The following is a 16729-nucleotide window of genomic DNA, read 5'->3' on the forward strand; positions in this document are numbered from 1 at the left end:
GTAAATATATAGATTTTTCTCTCACTTTGGTTGCCTACTGACTTGCACCTTCATGTCCCTTAAGATGACTACTCTGAAAGGAATTGTCCTCATTTGGATGAATGAATTTGGTGTGTGAGTTTTTAAAAACTCATCTACTTTACTTTATGGTCTTACCTTGTGGCGTTCATTTTTGTATCACATAGGACTCTTTGGGTTGCAAACAGCAGTTAAAAGACAAGTCAAACTAACTCAAGTAAAGATGGCGATTTAATGCATCGTGTGACTGAAAAGACTGTGGATATATTGGTGAGCCTTGATTGCATCTCAAGGGCCCATCTCTCTCCATTTCTCAGCTCTGCCCTCCTCCTGGTTGGCTGCAATTTTGTCTGTGTTGGCAAGACGGCTGCCAGCACAGACCTGAAGAGATGTGAGTAACTGGAGTGGCTTAAATAATTTGGAATTAGTTTGCGAAGTCTTATGTCTGAGCCTTGGTTTCCTCATCTGTAAAATGACAACAATAATACCTCATCCACAGAGTTTTATGTGAGTATTTAGTGAGCTCATGAAGGTGTGTATCTCTGTAATTAGGTACATGGGATTTGGAGTCACATCTTGCTCCATCACTTATTAAATTACTTGTGAAAAGTGAGGATACTTAGAATACCTGTATCATAGTGTTATTGGGGTTTAAAATGATAGAGTGTACGTAAAACCTCGAATAGGGTGCTTGGTACGTAGACCTGCTCAATAAACGGTAGCTATTATTTGAGTAGAATTTTGAAAAGTGACTATTCATGGTTTGAATGAAAAGGTAAACTCAGGCATGGAAAATGGCAGGCAAAGGGCATGGACAGTGATTCATAAAGGGGCAGTTTGGGGTGGGGACAGCAAGCTTGGGCAGTGCCCGGGTGTAGAATGTGGCTCTTGCTCCTTGTATCAAACTATGATAAAAAGATAGACACCGAGAGATGGTCTGAGGAAGAGCCTGTCACCCGACCTGGAGGTCAGCACCTTGGGAGGTTCCATTAGGGATCCCGTGATTTTGGAGATATTCTTTTTACAGAATTACAGAGTCTAGTTTAGTGCTTTATTTTTGATCAGTGTTTGTTGCCCTGACTTGAATTGCCTTCAGAGTCAGAGATGGTCTTCTTAATGCCTTCAATGGTGGCAAATCTTCCTTTTATGAGAGCAGATTCTGTAATGCAGGGCCAAATCTAGTGAATAAGGTGAGGAATTAAGCTGACTAACAACTAAACTAACTAAACGGGTGCGATTATTCTTTTCTCTGACTTTTGAAAATGTTTTCATTTGTATCATTTAAAAAAATCAGTTTCAAAATATCATATTTTACCCATGGAAGATGTCAACTTAAATTATGGAGTATATGCTACATACCAGGCATGATATTAAGTGATTAATAAACATTTCTTGTTGGAGGACCCATTGTCTGTGGGGAGAGAGAACAGAAGATCAGTCATCATAAGGCAGTGAGATAAGACTTGTGGAGTTTGTTCAGGTTCTGTGAGCAGTCATAGGCTGTGGGTATGAGTGAGGTGGGGCAGGGGTGTGGGGTCTGGGAAGGTTTTAAAGTAGAGCCAATGCTTGAGCAGGATGTTGAAGGATGAGCATGAATTTAAAGGATAAAGAGGGTGTGGAGGGGTGTGTGTGTGTGTGTGTGTGTGTGTGTGTGTGTGTGTGTATTTCAGGTAGAGAGGAATGCATGTGTGAAGGCTTGGAGGCCATGGATGTCAGAGCATGTTCTAAGGAATGAGTAAGATCAAAGGGATGAAACACTTAAGGGTAATTTCTCCCCATTAGTCAAGGCTGGGAGAGGCATTCCATTTTTGATGTCTAACTAGAGTGAGCACTTGAAGAATCCTTCTAAGAAGACCACTCTTAAAAGTCAGCAAGTGAAAGCAACTTCAAAAAAGATGTGGGTCCTGCCTGATTATCACTCCCAACAATCTTTTAAGGATTTTACAGACAAGGAACCTGACACTCAGTGGGTTTAAGTAATTTGCCTAAAATCTCATGGCTGGGAAGAAGTAGAACTGGGATTTGGGTTGGAATCTGCCTCACTCCAAAGCCCATGCTTTACTATGAATATAATTTCATCTGAAGGCTCAAGGCTTTGCCTCGCCTCTTGACCACTACTCGGAACATGGGATTGTCCCATCCAGTGTGGTAGCTGGAGATGAAGCAGCAGGTGCAGGGGGCTGAGAGTGTGGACTGACCATAGGCAATGCCCAGATAAGTGGTTCTCAGACTTCAGAGTGCCCCAGGTTCCTCTGGGGACTTGTGACAGTTCCAATTCCCAGGCCCCACTTCAGAGAGTGTTACAAAGCACCTTGGGTGATTCTGATGCACATGACATGTGATTCACACTTTACTACCACCCTAAATGAATTTCTTATATGAATTTGGTTCTCTTTCTGCCTCCCTTCTTTCCTTCCTTCCTTCCTCCCTCCCTGTCTCCCGTTTCTCCTTCCCTGTTTCTTTCCTTTCTTTCTTCTTAGGCTTCTGTTAATTGTGTTCCAATGATCTGAGGAGATTACTCATAAGTACTATTCACTCTCTCTTTCCTGTGTGTATATCCCCTGTCTCTCCAACAAGATTGTATATTCCTTGCAGGTAGACATCACGTATGCTGTGTGCCTTTCACAGACGCTTCCTTGGGTCCACTCCCAGGATTGAAACGTACGTGGGGCACCTAATTCCTTCTGATTACTTCACAAGAAGGCATTTTGAAAAATGTAATTCTGCCAAGGCAGATATGCCCAGCCATTGCCTTCACTTTTTCTGTTGTCTCTGTGGACTCTCTGTGTGCTTTCTCCTCATGGCCTCTCCCTCTCTAGCTCTTCTGCCCTTCACACGATCCTGGAGGGTCCTTGATGGGTAGAACACAGACGTGTGCTCAGCGGTTCCTGTCTAGTCCCAGCTCTCAGCATTTCTCGCAGCCTCTGGTGAAGCCTCGCCCCTTTGGGAATCTCCAGACCTGTGCTTCCCTAGTCATGCTCACCTATTCAGGTGCTTTTCTCAACTTGCATTTCTAAAAAAGGAAATCCAATTTTGGTTTGCTTTTGATTCAGCTCTCCTTGTTGCAGCTGACTTAATATCTGGGGTATTTCCCTTCCTGGTCATGGCACGTCAGAGCCACAGGGATGATCTGACCTTGTCCCAGCTAGGCGGTTTTCTCCTCTGGGCCCTGGTGACAAGGGCCCAACCTTTTTGGCACACTGGATTCTTTGCACGACATCAGGCAAGTGATAGATTCCTTTCTGTCTCTCTGCCTTGGCCTGGGTACCGGGATTCTGGAGTCAGGTTACATAGGTTCGAATCCTGCTTGCTGAGTGTGAGCTTGGGCAAATTGTTTAACCTCTCTAAGCCCCCATTGTCTTCATCTGTAAAATGAGGACCAGGAGGTGGTTGTGAGGTTTAAATAAAGCTATGCTTGAAATGAGGGTGCCTGCTTTACGGTAAATAGTATTGCAATTATTGTTATAGATGATTATTTTTATTGTTTCTCCACTTCCTCAGTTCAAATTCTGTCAGTCTTGCAAGGCCCAGCTAAGTCCCTGCTTCATCCACGAACCTTTTTCTGTCCGCTCAAGCCAGCAAGGAACTCTGTCCTAAATTCTCTTGATCGTTCATGTCTGAGATTGATGCTTGATTATTACGTTTAATATTTAATGTTGTGTTACTATTTAATATTGTACTAGGTGCTAATTTGTTTCATCCTTGGGCCCTGGTGTAGAGAAAAGCCCTTGAATACTGATAATAAAGATTATCTTTGTTTTAGATTTATCTTTGTTTTAGCCTCTCCACTACCAGTTACATGGTTAGCATTAGCTTTTCTCTCTGGCGTCATGATTGAAGATGTACAGGTCAATACACTCAACATGAACTCATTTGGGATACACTGAGATAAATTGGCAGCATCTACACTGCAAATGGCAACATCCTTGGGTCCAACATCCAGCTGACCTTGTCCACTTGCTGTTCTTACTCGATGGAGAGAAGGTTCTTGTTCAGGGAGAAGTGCATTTTAAGGCTCAAGCGAGTCTCTGATGGAAGACCTTGTTTTGACACTCATCTCCTTCTAAAGCTGGTGATTCTCAGCCCTGAATGCACAGTAGAATCACCTGGGGAACTTGGAAAAAAAAACTGATGCCCAGGCTACATTCTGGGCAGTTAAACTTGAATCTTTGTAGTGGTGCCCAGATATAGTATTTTTAACAACCTTACTGGCTGATTTTATTATGCAGCCCCGGTTGAGAACATTGCACTGCTCTAAAGTCAGGTCCCCCAGCCCTTCCACCTGGTGAATGGACTTTAGCTTGAATTACCTGCGTTCAGTCTGTTTTTCTGGGGTGTTGACAGCAACTAGCTTATAGGAATTAGCTTTTAAGAGAGCATGGATGTCTTAAGGGTCCAGACCGTGCCATGAAAGAGACAGCTTACTATCTGAGAATGCCTTCAGTCAGGCTGCTCATGGACACTCCGTATGCCTAGGGATAGAATTTTCCTTGTCCTGGGTCACTGGTGCCATAGCAGAGAACTGACAGGGCTCCCCGAGGACCTAAAGTATTTATAACTCTTACAGTATTTCTGCAAGGTGAGCTTTGCTGCCAGAGGCCTGAATCGGGGCTGTTAAGAGTCACTAAGGTGGAGGAGTTGGGCACAGCTGCTGCAGGCTGCTGCGAAAGAGCTCTTAGTGCTGAGAGAGAGGGACTCAGGTGTCCTTCCCAGAGAACAGAGAGGTGGAAGGCCGGGAAGGAGACTCACCCAGGCTTATTCACCGGGTCTGAGATATTTTGCAGAGGAATCAATTAAGACCTTTTAAAAAACAGACTTATTGGGGTATAATCTACATATCATAGACTTTGTCTCTTTTAACTGTACAATTCAATGAATTTTAGTAAATTTACAGGGCTGTGCAGCTGTTTCCACAGTTCAGTTTTAGAATATTTCCATCACCCCCAAAAAGATCTTTTGTGCCTGCTTGCAGTCAGTTCCTGCTCCCAGCCCAGATCCAGGCAACCACAAATCTGCATCTGTCTCCATAGTTTTGCCTTTTCTGGACGTTTCCTATAAATGGAGTCATATAAGATGTAGTCTTTTGTGTCTGGCTTTTTTTACCCTGCATAATATTTCTGAGGTTCGTCCATGTTGTAGTATGTATAAGTATTTTGTTCCTTTTTCTTGCTAAATAGTATTATATTGTATGGATATACCACATTTTATTTATCCACTCATCAGTTGATGGACATTTGGATTGTTTCCACTTTTTGCCTGTTGTGAATAATGCTATGATCATTCATGTGCAAATTTTTGTGTGGCCATATGCTGTCATTGCTGTTGTGTAAATAGCTTGGAGTAGACTTCTTGGGTTGTATGGTAAATTTATGTTTAGCTATTTTTTTCTTTTGGTGAGGAAGATTGGCCCAGAGCTAACATCTGTTGCCAGTCTTCCTCTTTTTTCTTAAGGAAGATTGTTGCCGAGCTAACGTCTTTGCCCATCTTCCTCTATTTTGTATGTGGAATGCCACCACAGCATGGCTTGATGAGCAGTGTGTTTGTCCATGCCCCGGATCTGAACCTGTGAACCCTGGGCCACTGAAGCAGAGCATGCAAATTTAACCACTACACCACCAGGCTGGCCCCTGTTTAGCTTTTTATGAAACTGCCAAATGGTTTTCCAAAGTACCATTTTATATTCCCACCAGCAACGCATGAAAGTACCAGGTTCTCCACATCCTCACCAATGCTTGTTATTATCTGTCTTTTTGGTTCTGGTGGGTGTGATATGGTATCTCACTGTGGTTTTAACTTGTTATTTCCCTAGTGATTAATAATGTTGAGCATCTTTTCATGTGTGTCTTTACCATTCATGTATGTTCTTTGGCTAAATGTCTCCTCAAATCTTTTGCCCGTTTTCAAGTTTGTTTGTTTGTCTTATTTTTCAGTTGTAATAGTTCTTATTAGATACTAGATATACGTTCCTTATTAGATATATGATTTGCATATGTTTTCTCCAATTCTGTGGCTTGTCCTTTCACTTTCTTAATGGTGTCTTTTGAAACTCAAAAGTATTTAATTTTGATGAAATGTATCAAAATTTATCATTGTTTTCCTTTTTGAATTGTGCTGTTGGTGTCTTACAAGAAATCTTTGCCTACCCAAGGTCGTGAAGATTTTCTCCACGATTTTAGGAGATTCTACATTTTCTTCTAAAACTTTAACTCTTATGTTTGGGTGTATGATTAATTTTGAGTTAATTTTTATGTATGATGTGAGTAGGGATCTAAATTAACCTTTTTGCTTGTGGATATGCAATGGTTCTGGCACCAGATTTTGACAGGATTATCCTTACCCCTTTGAATTGCCTTGGTGCTTTTGTTGAAAATTAATTGACCATAAATATAAGGGGTTATTTCTGGACTCTCAATTTTGTTCCATTGATTTATATGTTTATGGTAAGTACCACACTGTCTTGATTACTGTAGCTTTACAGTAAGTTTTGTAAGTTGGAAGTCTAAGTCCCCAACTTTGTTCTTTTTCCAAATGTGTTTGGCTGCTCTGGGTCCTTTGTATTTCTATCTAAATGTTAGAATCAGCTTGCCAATTTCTACAAAAGGCCTGCTGGGATTTCTTTGTGTGTGTGTGTTATTGAACCTATCCTTCAATTTGGAGGATAATTGCCACCAACAATATTGAGCCTTCCAATCCACGAATACGGAATGTCTTTCCATTTATTTAGGTCTTTAATTTTTCTCAGCCATGATTTGCAGTTTTTGGTGTACAAGTCTTACAACCAATACTTTTTTAGAGTTTGTGTGGTCTTGCTAGGGAGATCTGTCTTTTTTTTTCTTAGGGGTCTCATTGAAAACGATGGAGAGAGATGCACAGCCTAGCAGTCAAGAGCAGGGTGCAGTGTGGTGAGCGGGAAAAGCACTGGCCTGGGGGTCAGAAGAACCAACTCTGATCTGCAGCAAGTCTCTTAAAGTCTCAGTGTGCTGATCTCTAAGATGAGTATAATATAATTTATTTTGCTTCAAGGTTGTGAGGATTGGAGGTAATGTTGGAAAAGGCTGGCATATAGTAGGTGTTCACTATTTGGTGCCTGGCACTGTTGGTGCCTTTGATGGTGATGATGATGATTTTACAGCATCGTGTGTTCCATTAAAGGGGAGAAGCAGCACTGGGGGAGGTGCTGCTCTTGGGGCTCTCATCCTGGCCATGGAGTTTCTTTGCAGCTCAAGGTGAAGCTAATGATCCACAGTGAAGTAAATACACCACCTCATTTGATCTTCAGACAACTCATTGAGTTAGCTATTTTCATCCACACTTTGTACCAAGGAAATTGATGTTCAGAGAGATAAAGTCAAGTTCCCAGGGTCACAGAGCTAGTAAGAGGCAGAGCAGGATCAAAACCCGGACTTGTCCAGCTCCAAATCTTGTGCTTTTCCACTATCTCTCATGACCCTGCTACCTCCACTAGGTCTCATCAGGGGATCTACCAGGCAATGATAAATTCTGGGCAGAGCATATAACTCCTCACGGACAAATGAACACTGATAAGTGATTAATAATACATCTTGCTTATCTTTCTTACTTAACATGTTAAAGGTTTAATTTTGACTCACGATTCAGAAGGCAGGTGTGATTTTTGTACCAAGGATTAGACGGGAAAACCAAGCTTAATTCATAAGGGGTGATCACCGTGAGCTATAATAAAAGGTCACCTGGTTTACACGGCCGTAGAGACTGAGCTAAAAGGCAACCTTGTTTCCTGTTTTTGGCGTGACCTGACTTGAGCACCCAATTTCACCTTATAGCTTACATTTTTTCAACCGCAGGAGCATTTGCAAGAGAAACGTGGGGCTTGTGTCAGCATGAGATTTCAGATCCAGAGCTGCAAATGTCCTCCTGCTGGCTGCTCTGGACTTGCTCAACAGCAGCACAACTAGCCACAGAGGAGTATGGTCTAGAGCTGAGCCTGCGCTGACGGTTCGCCAGTCTTCTTCTTGCTTCCCGTGCAGGAGATCTACGTTTGATTTCTAGCACATCCTCTAATACGGCAATATGGAGAGTGCATGGGCTTTGGAATCAGATGATTTTTTTTCTCATTTCCGTTATTTACTAGCTTTGTGATCCTGGGAAATGTGTTTAACTTATCTGAGCCTCAGTTTGCTCATGTAGAATGGTGAAAATAATTGTCATGAGGATTAAAATGACTCAATGTCTATAAATTGCTGATTAGTGCCAGGTGTATACTACGTTCCAGACAAAGAGTAACTTTGCTCCTTTCTACTGGAGTTTGAAATGACTAGATTTAGTTTTGAAGAAATCTCACTGTGGACAAGTATGTTAGTCAGATTTTGCTGCAGTAACAAATAGCCCCCAAAGCTCAGTGGTTAAAAATCACGTATGTTTATTTCTTGCTCATGTCACCTGAGGGCTGAATTAACTGTGCCTTTGCTGGGTTTCACTGGTTAGGTTCTGCTCTTTGTATTTTCTCATTCCAGGATCCCAGGTGAGAAGCATGCTGCTCTCGTGATGGAGGGCAGAAACTCAAGAGAACTGGAGCCAATCCATACAAGTATATTTAAAGTTTCTGCTTGGATGTGGTATAGATCACACCTGCTCACATCCATTGTTGTACGGCCAAGCCCAAAGTCAGTTGGTGGGGAGAATACTCTACCCAAAGGGAAGCAAGGTATGAGCTTTGTAAATGAATGAACAATGGACCTTAATTAATAGGAAAGAATGTTGATAGAGGCAATTCTTGGTAATCCAATAATTAATCATTACGTACGTGGAATATTTGAGCCTCTGTTTTTGTCTTTCCCTTTGGCGGTGGTAGTTTGTGTACTTTTTCAGTCTTTCTGTTTTAGAGCAGAGCTCATGAAAGACCATTTGTCAGTGTCTGAGAAAAGACTTTCCCACCTCTTATTCTTCTCAGCCACTTGCTGACTCATCCTTCTTTGCTCATTTTAATGTTGGATTTCTTAGGCCCCTCTCTCTTCTCCTTCTATACTCTGTTCTCTGTGGGACATCATACATAGCTATGGCTTCGGCAGACTACTCTCGGAGGAATCTTATCTCAACCTTCTCAGCTCAGATGCCTTGATCCCCAGACCCATATAGCCAGCTGCCCTCCTGGCATCTCTGTGGTGATGCTGTATACATCTCAATATAATAAAACCCAACTCTGGTCACACTAAGTGTACCCTCTAGGACCAGAGCAGCCAGCCAGTTGTGTACATCAAACAGTAGAATTCATCCTTGCTACCTCCTTGTCTCTCACTCTCTTATCCAATTCATCCTCAGAGACCCTTGTCTTTACTTCCTAAGGGCCTCACTGATCAGCTACTTCTCTCCATCCCCACCGCCATCACCAAACCATGGCTCTCCTTCACCTGGAATCTTGCAGTATCCCCCAACTGTCTCCCTACATCCTCTCCTTCCCCTTCTAATCTGTTTTCTGCACTACAGCTACTGCCGGAGTCATTTTTTTAAAAAAATTCAAACTTGTTTGTATCTCCCTTTGGCTTAAACCTCTTCAGTGACTCTCTATAGCTTTTAGGATAAAGAGCAAAATCTTTTCCATGGTCCTCAGGGTCCTGCATGATGAGGCCTTTTTCTGACTCTCCCATTTTATTTTGCATCACTCTTCTTCTTATTGTCTATATTATAGCTACAATGTTCTCCCCTTTCAGATCCTTGAATGTGTCACGCCCTCACCTACCTTGGGGACTTTGCACCTGCTTCTCTCTGGAATGTTCTTACTGTGACCTCCATCCTTGAAATCTTGGTTCACATGTCCCTTCCTTGCTGAAGCACTCCCTAGCCTCTCCAGGCTGAGAGAGTTGTTTTCTCTTCTATGAGCTAAAAACGTTTATGCATATCTTTATGTGTGTAGAATGTGTCTTGTAATGTTGTTGTTTGCTTATGTGACTCTCTGCCTGGGCTGTGAGGTCTGAGGGCAGAGCTCTGACTCATTCTATAAACACTTTTTCATTCTTTTGATCTTAAATAAAACTATGTAAAAGCCCTCTGTATGGTTTAGAGAAACCAAAATTCTCTGCTAAACCGCATAGTCACAAACATAGAAATTTGGAGATGGAAGGGATGTCAGAGCTCTTTTCCACCATCTTTATTTTAACTAACAAAGAAATTCAAGCCTAGAGAGAGAAAATGACTTATTTAAGGTCATGCAGCTGGCAGGTGTCAAGTAACGTTAATCTTCCAAGTCCCATCTGAAAAGGATGGGGTGCTAAGCGGACTCATTCTTTCCCTGAAGTTACCATTTTTCAAGGGCGTACTTTGTGCCAGGGATTGTGTTAGGTCCTTCCTATAAAAGATCTTTAAATTTTAGAACCACAAACTGAGTTTAATCCCATTTTATCTTGAAGGAAAATGAGAATGACAGAGATCATAATGCGTTCAAGTTTCATGCAGCTCATGAGGAAATGTCTCACTATGTGTGTGATACTGATCCTTAGGGTGAATTTCTTTTTACTTTTTGCTCATTGAGTCTGGATAAGGGGTTAAGACCAGATCAACCTAGGAGACTTTAGTAGAAGCTGGTAATCTTTAAGAGGCTTCCTAGTAGGAGATGTGCTAGGTTTCTGTGTTTCACTGTGAGGTTGTTGCAGTACGAGCTTCGGCGAGACTGCCGTTCAGAACTTTCTGGAGCTCCTACCATGTATATTGCTCTGGGCCAAGTTCAGTGGAGGTGAAGAACTCTAAGTCATGGACTGCCTCTGAGGGAGACCAGATCGAAGGATTAGGCCAATTCTGATCCACTTTGCTGATTGAGAATGAGCCCACAGTCACTTAAATGAGTTCAAGAAGTGGCGTCCAAGTAGACCCCAAGTCATATACCAGACTGCATGCTTCTTAAATGTTCCTCTCGGCCTGAATAATTGGCCTGCTTAAGAATCCACTTAGTCTGCACCGTTTCCTAATCTGATCCTTGTCAAACACTTGTCATGGCCTTCAGATTGCCCCGCATTCCCAGTGGTTCCCCCCTTACTCCTCAGCAGGACCAGAACTATTACTACCAGAGCCGATTGCCAGTGTACTCTCCCCACCGTCTGGCTACTTGCAAAGAATAATCTTTTTGAGTCTTGATAGTAACAGGTGATTTGTTTGGCCTTATTTTCTAACGTTAGCTTGTCGACGGCCTGTATCAAATCCATAGGCTTGGAATTCGAATCCTAGAGACAAGGAGCAGTTAGCGACAGGAAAGAGCTGCTGGCAGAATCACTCAAAACCGAATTTGGAAAAATTTATTTTGTTAATTTGCCTAACATGGAGTCTTCTTCTTTGCACAGAGAGGGAGATTAACTTGGTAGAGAAAACACAAAACATGGTGTCAGGAAGACCTGGTCACTGAACATCTGGTACTAGCCAGGTGAATAGGGCAATTGCTAACCTTTTTAAACCTTGGTTTTCTTATTCATACAATGGAACAGTAACATCTTTCAAAGTTGCGGAGAGGCCTTGTGAGTTGGAAATCACTCTGACAACATGAGGTGCTGTTCTGTGTGGAGCTCAGTCCTCTCTTCCTCAGGTGGGCTCTGTTTGAGGAAACGTGAGGGGCAGGGGGAGTTGTGCACACCATTACCCACGAGGTATCCTTAGCCCCGTTGCAACCTTGACATCTCAGAGATTTCAGCTGTGTAGATGGAGCAGCAGGTCCCACCCACAGCCAGGGCTCTGCCAGCTCATTCAGGCAAAGATCTGGCAGAAAGAGCAACTCTGACAGATGGGCCCGGGGGTGGGGGTGGTCACCAGACATTGCTTCCCTGTCACCCACCTTGGTTAACCTCAGGTACACAAGGTTAAATTACTCATACTCCTCAATGGCACCTTATCATCATTTTCCCGTGCTGAGTTCCCCTCATTTAATTTAATCCCTTTACCCTCACTCTAATTCACCATCCCGTAATGACATTCATTTAATATGTTTAAAAGTGTATTTGAAATGTATGTAAGTGGTATGGTGTTGCAATCATTCAGTTAGTCAGCAAAAATTTAATTAGTGCTTCTTTTGTGGTAGGCTTTCTTCTAGGCCTTGGGGGACATCAGTGAACAAAACCGCAAAAACCCCTGACCTCACAGAGGTGAAGGTGGGGGTGGGGAGAGAGCACTTATTACTTTTCAGACTACTGTTCAATTTACTTATTTGTTACATGTGAATCGTTGTCTAAGGTAACAACAGAGCAGGGGAAGGGGGACTCTGTGTGTGTGTGTGTGTGTGTGTGTGTGTAGAGGATTTTGAGGGCTTGTAATTCCAGGCAGAGGGAATAGCCAGTGCAAAGGCTCTGTTGCAGCATCAGTGCCTGGCATGTGTTAACAACAGCGGGGCGGCCAGTGAGCTGGGGCAGAGTGAGCAATGGGGACAGCGGTAGAAGATGATGTCAGTGAGGTAAAGGGAGTGGCAGGGGGCAGGGGAAGGGAGAGGAGGCAGATCAGGTAGGGCCTTGTAGGACATTGTAAGGACTTTGGCTTTTGCTGTGTGGTTTCAGGGTTTGGAGTATCATGGAGGGTTCTCATTATGTTTCTCTGTTTTTTCACTCGACGTTGTGTTTTTGAGAACCATCTGTGTTAATTGCTTAGAACCATTCTATAGCACTCTATAAATTTTACCTGGTGACTCTTCCAACTCCCTGCCACTACACATCATACTGCAGTGGATGCCCTCATGTGTGTCTCATTATGGATTGTGTGATCATTTCTGGGAGGTACACCCAGGAGTGAGTGGACTTGCTGGGTGGTCGGGTGGGCACACACTTAATTTGGCTTAAGTAGTGCCACATTGCTTTTCAGGCTGGCTCCACACATCTGTGCTCCCTTCAGCAGTGTACAAGGGTTCCTGTAGTCCCACATCCCTGCCAACATGTGGCATTGTCCATCTTTCACTTCTTTGCCAATCTAGTAAGTACACAGTGACATCTATTGTTTTAATTTGCATTTCTCTGATTACTAATGAGTGTGAGCACCTCTTATATGCTAATTAGTTTTTTGGGGTTTCTTCTTTTATAAATTGCCCGTTCATATTCTTGGCCAATTTTCCTACTGGGGTTCTTGTATTTTTCTTTTGATTTGCAGGAGTTCCTTGTACGTTCTGAAAATTATCCTTAGTTGTTTTCAGAGGGTTAGATTTGAGGTGGCCTTTGAGGTAACCTAGTCTAACCAACCCATTTTAGTTAGGGAAACTGAGACCCATCAATGAAGTGACTTCTGAAGATCACACACGTAGTGGAAAAGCTGAGATGAGAAGTCAGTACTTTCCCCATCATATCATGTGAAGTGAGGATCCTTTTCTCAGGGAAGGAATGACTGTTGGGTGTTGCTGGTGCCCCATCATCTGCATTTCTTTGCAGCAGTAGGACGCGTACCCTGACCAACTTTGGACCCAAGAGGCCATTGACATCTATGAGGCCCTAGGTCTGACGACTGTTTCCTCCTTCCCACTCACACTATCACTACTTTATTTTAACACTTTATCTCCTCATGATTGAGCACTGCTTTTCAAATATTAGTGTGTGTAAGAGTCACCCAGAGAACATAGTAACATGCAGATTACTGCCTCCTGAGGATTTTGAAGCACTGAGAGATCCTTAGGATTCCGATGCAGGTGGCCCGTGGACCTAATTTTGTGAAACACTGCACCAAATAGTTTTATTAGCTACCTGATCGATCTTCTGTCTCCATCCTAGAGTCACTTCAATCTGTCTTCCAGCCTGCCAAACAGAATGATGGTCCTTCCCTGAACACATCTCTCTTTGTCATCCCGCCATGCTTTCACCCTTACCATCCATCTGAAGTGCTCCTTCCTCTGTGAAATCCCATGGTTTATCAACATCTAGGCCAAACCTGGTCTTCCCTAGAAAGCCCTCTCTGATTTTTCTGGGAATCAAGCTCAGGGGCACAGTGCAAATGAAGAAATATGGCTGGGGGTAGGAACATCCCCCTTGCTGGCACATTGTCCTGTGAAATCATGGTGCACACCCCTCTGTGTAAGGGGGCTAAAGACATCTCCTGAAGGTAGCAACACCCTAGACCAGCCAATCTTTGCTTTTTTAAAAAGCACTCCTTTTTATCAAGTATACACACACATGGTTTATTTAAAGAGTTGTAGTTCTACACAATTTGTTATGAGAAACAGCAGTTTCCTATCCTTTTTTGCATGTTTTTTGCTCCCCAGAGGCAGACACTTGAAACTCTTTTTGCTGATTTTTTTTTTTGATATCTCTAAAGAATATGCTTATCTTGTTCCTCTTTGATTTTGTGGTTTTAGGCACTGTCTGTTGACTTTCCACTGAAGAGAAAAAGGATTTAACCTTCCGTCCTCCCCCACACCATCCACACATGACCCTTCTCGTCCCCTGTGTTTTATTGCTCGGCCAGTTTTTACATCCAGTATGCCATGGTGGGTTTCTCTGCCTCGGGGTCTGGTACTACTTACCACCTGGCTGTACATATCAGAAATTCAGGGGGCCAGCCCCGTGGCTGAGTGGTTAAGTTCATGCACTCTGCTTTGGTGACCAAAGGTTTGCAGGTTCGGATCCTGGGCACAGACCTACACATGCTCATCAAGCCATGCTGTGGTGGTATCTCCCATAGAAGGACCAGAATGACCTACAACTAGGATATACAACTATGTACTTGGGCTTTGGGGAGTGGAAAAAAAAAGAGGAAGATTGGCAACAGATGTTAGCTAAGGGCCAATCTTCCTCACCACAAAGAAAAAGAGAAAGAAAAGAAAAAAGAAATTGGGCACTCTCCTTAACTCCTTCCTCTTTCTCCTAATCCTCCCTCCACTCATTCTTCCCCAACCTCCCATATCCAGTCACTCATGGAATTCTGTCCACTCTCCCTTCAACATAACTTTTAAATTCATTCACTTCTGTCTGTTCCCACTGCCTCTGCCCTTCCTGTCACCTCATGTTTCCCCGAGAATATTGCAGTAATGCTAGTCTCCTCACTTCCTGTCATAATTCCCTCTGGTCTCTTCTTCACCTTACAGACAGAGTGAACTTTCTAAAGCACAAATTAGACCATGTGATTCTTGTGCGTAAAACTTTCGAGTGTCCCTTGGGGTCCACGGGGGAACGTTCAAATTCCTTATCCTGGTGGGCTAGACACAATACTCTCTTTACCACAGCATTTTGTCTTCCTCCCACACGGACTACATTTCCTTGCCGTAAGGCTGGGGCCATGTGAAATGTGAGCAGAACTGACATGTGTCATTCCCAGGCAGTTAAGATCAAGGCGCCTATTGCATCTCTTCTCTCTTCTGCAGTGGTCCTCTGAGGCCCATGTTCAAGGTGCTAGAGCTACAGGTGGAGGAGGGCTGCTCTACTCACATCAGACTTGAGAGTGAGAAATGAGTCTTTGTTGTGCCAATGAAACTTTGGGGTTTATCTGTTGCTGCAGCACAGCCTATCATAACCCTGAGTCACACAAGGTCTATCTAAGGTCCTTCAGGGGCTGGCCTTGCTTCTCTCCCTAACTTAATTTCTCCTCTCTTCAACTCTATATTCTAGCTATAAAGATGTGCCGGGCTCTGTCCACTTCCAGGCGTTTGCACGTGCAGTTCTCATTATTTAGAATGTCTTGTTACCCGCTCCCTCTTTGTCACTCTGCCTGCCTAGTCTCAACTCAACCTTCAAGCCTCAGCTTTGATGTCCCTTCCTCTGGGAAGCCTTTCAAGATTCCCTACTACTACTGGGTGAGGTGCCCCTTAGAACCCCGTGCCTACCCTTCACTTACCACTCTGTCTCCAAATCGCCCATTTTTCTGTCTCTGCCAAACTAGACGGTAAGCTCCTTGAGCCTGTTGACTCTGCCCATTTATCGTGCTCTCCTCGGGGCCAGGCAGAGTAGGTGCTGGGTCTATTTCTTTTGGTGGAAAGATCCAGGAGATCTTAGAGGAGCGGCTGTTGTAAAAGCTCCAATTCAGATTTCTTTTCCTAAGACTTTCAGGGTAGTTGAATTCCTGAAAGAGTATTGAGCAGTGGTTTGGGGGGACAGTCTATAGTCAGACAGAGTTGGTTTGACTTCTGCTCTTACCAGCTGTGTAATGTTGAGCAAGTTGCTTGACCTCTTAAGCCTCAATTTCATTACCTAATGGGGATAATAATAATATACCCCCCTTGCAAAATTATTGTAGTAATTAAATGAGTTGATATATATAAGCCCTTAGAGAAATGCTTGGCATACAAAGTGCCCAATAAATGTTAGATGTATTATTATTTTTAAGAATATCCTAAATGCAAATGCGGTACCTTAGATTGGATCCTGGAACAGAAAAAGGGCATTGGAGGAAAACTGCTGAAATCCAAATAAAGTCTGAAGTTTAGTTAATAGTAGTATTCCAATGTTAGTTTCTTGACAGGTGCACCACTATGAGATAACTTTTGGGGGAACTAGGTGAGGGGTATATGGGAACCCTGTGCTGTCTTTGTAACTTTTCTGTCTAAAATTCTTCTGGGATATCTGATTATAATTGCTATTCATTTTATTCTCACAATGTCCCTATATGTGAGCACTAGAATGAGTGCCATTTACAGATGAATAAACGGAGGCACAGAGAAGTTAAATAATTTGCCCACGGTCACAATCCGGATCACAGAGTAGGAATGACTGTTGGGTTGGGATTTGAACAGAAAGCAATAGTAAATGTTAATTGAGCCCCTACTTTGTGTAAGGCACTACCCTCTGTGCTGTGG

General features: G+C 43.1%; 1 long non-coding RNA gene across 3 annotated transcripts in view; it reads left to right on the forward strand.

The window, feature by feature from the left end:
• LOC103547340 (uncharacterized) overlaps positions 1 to 16729 on the forward strand; it is a 65381-nt gene that overhangs the window by 15108 nt on the left and 33544 nt on the right. For all 3 annotated transcript variants that reach the window (XR_011536848.1, XR_011536850.1, XR_011536849.1), the window contains exon 2: positions 6857 to 8701. This is a non-coding gene — a long non-coding RNA (uncharacterized lncRNA). The remainder of the gene's footprint in view (positions 1 to 6856; positions 8702 to 16729) is intronic.

The sequence above is a fragment of the Equus przewalskii genome, unplaced genomic scaffold (genome assembly GCF_037783145.1).
Source record: "Equus przewalskii isolate Varuska unplaced genomic scaffold, EquPr2 ChrUn-3, whole genome shotgun sequence".
Lineage (NCBI taxonomy): Eukaryota > Metazoa > Chordata > Mammalia > Perissodactyla > Equidae > Equus > Equus przewalskii.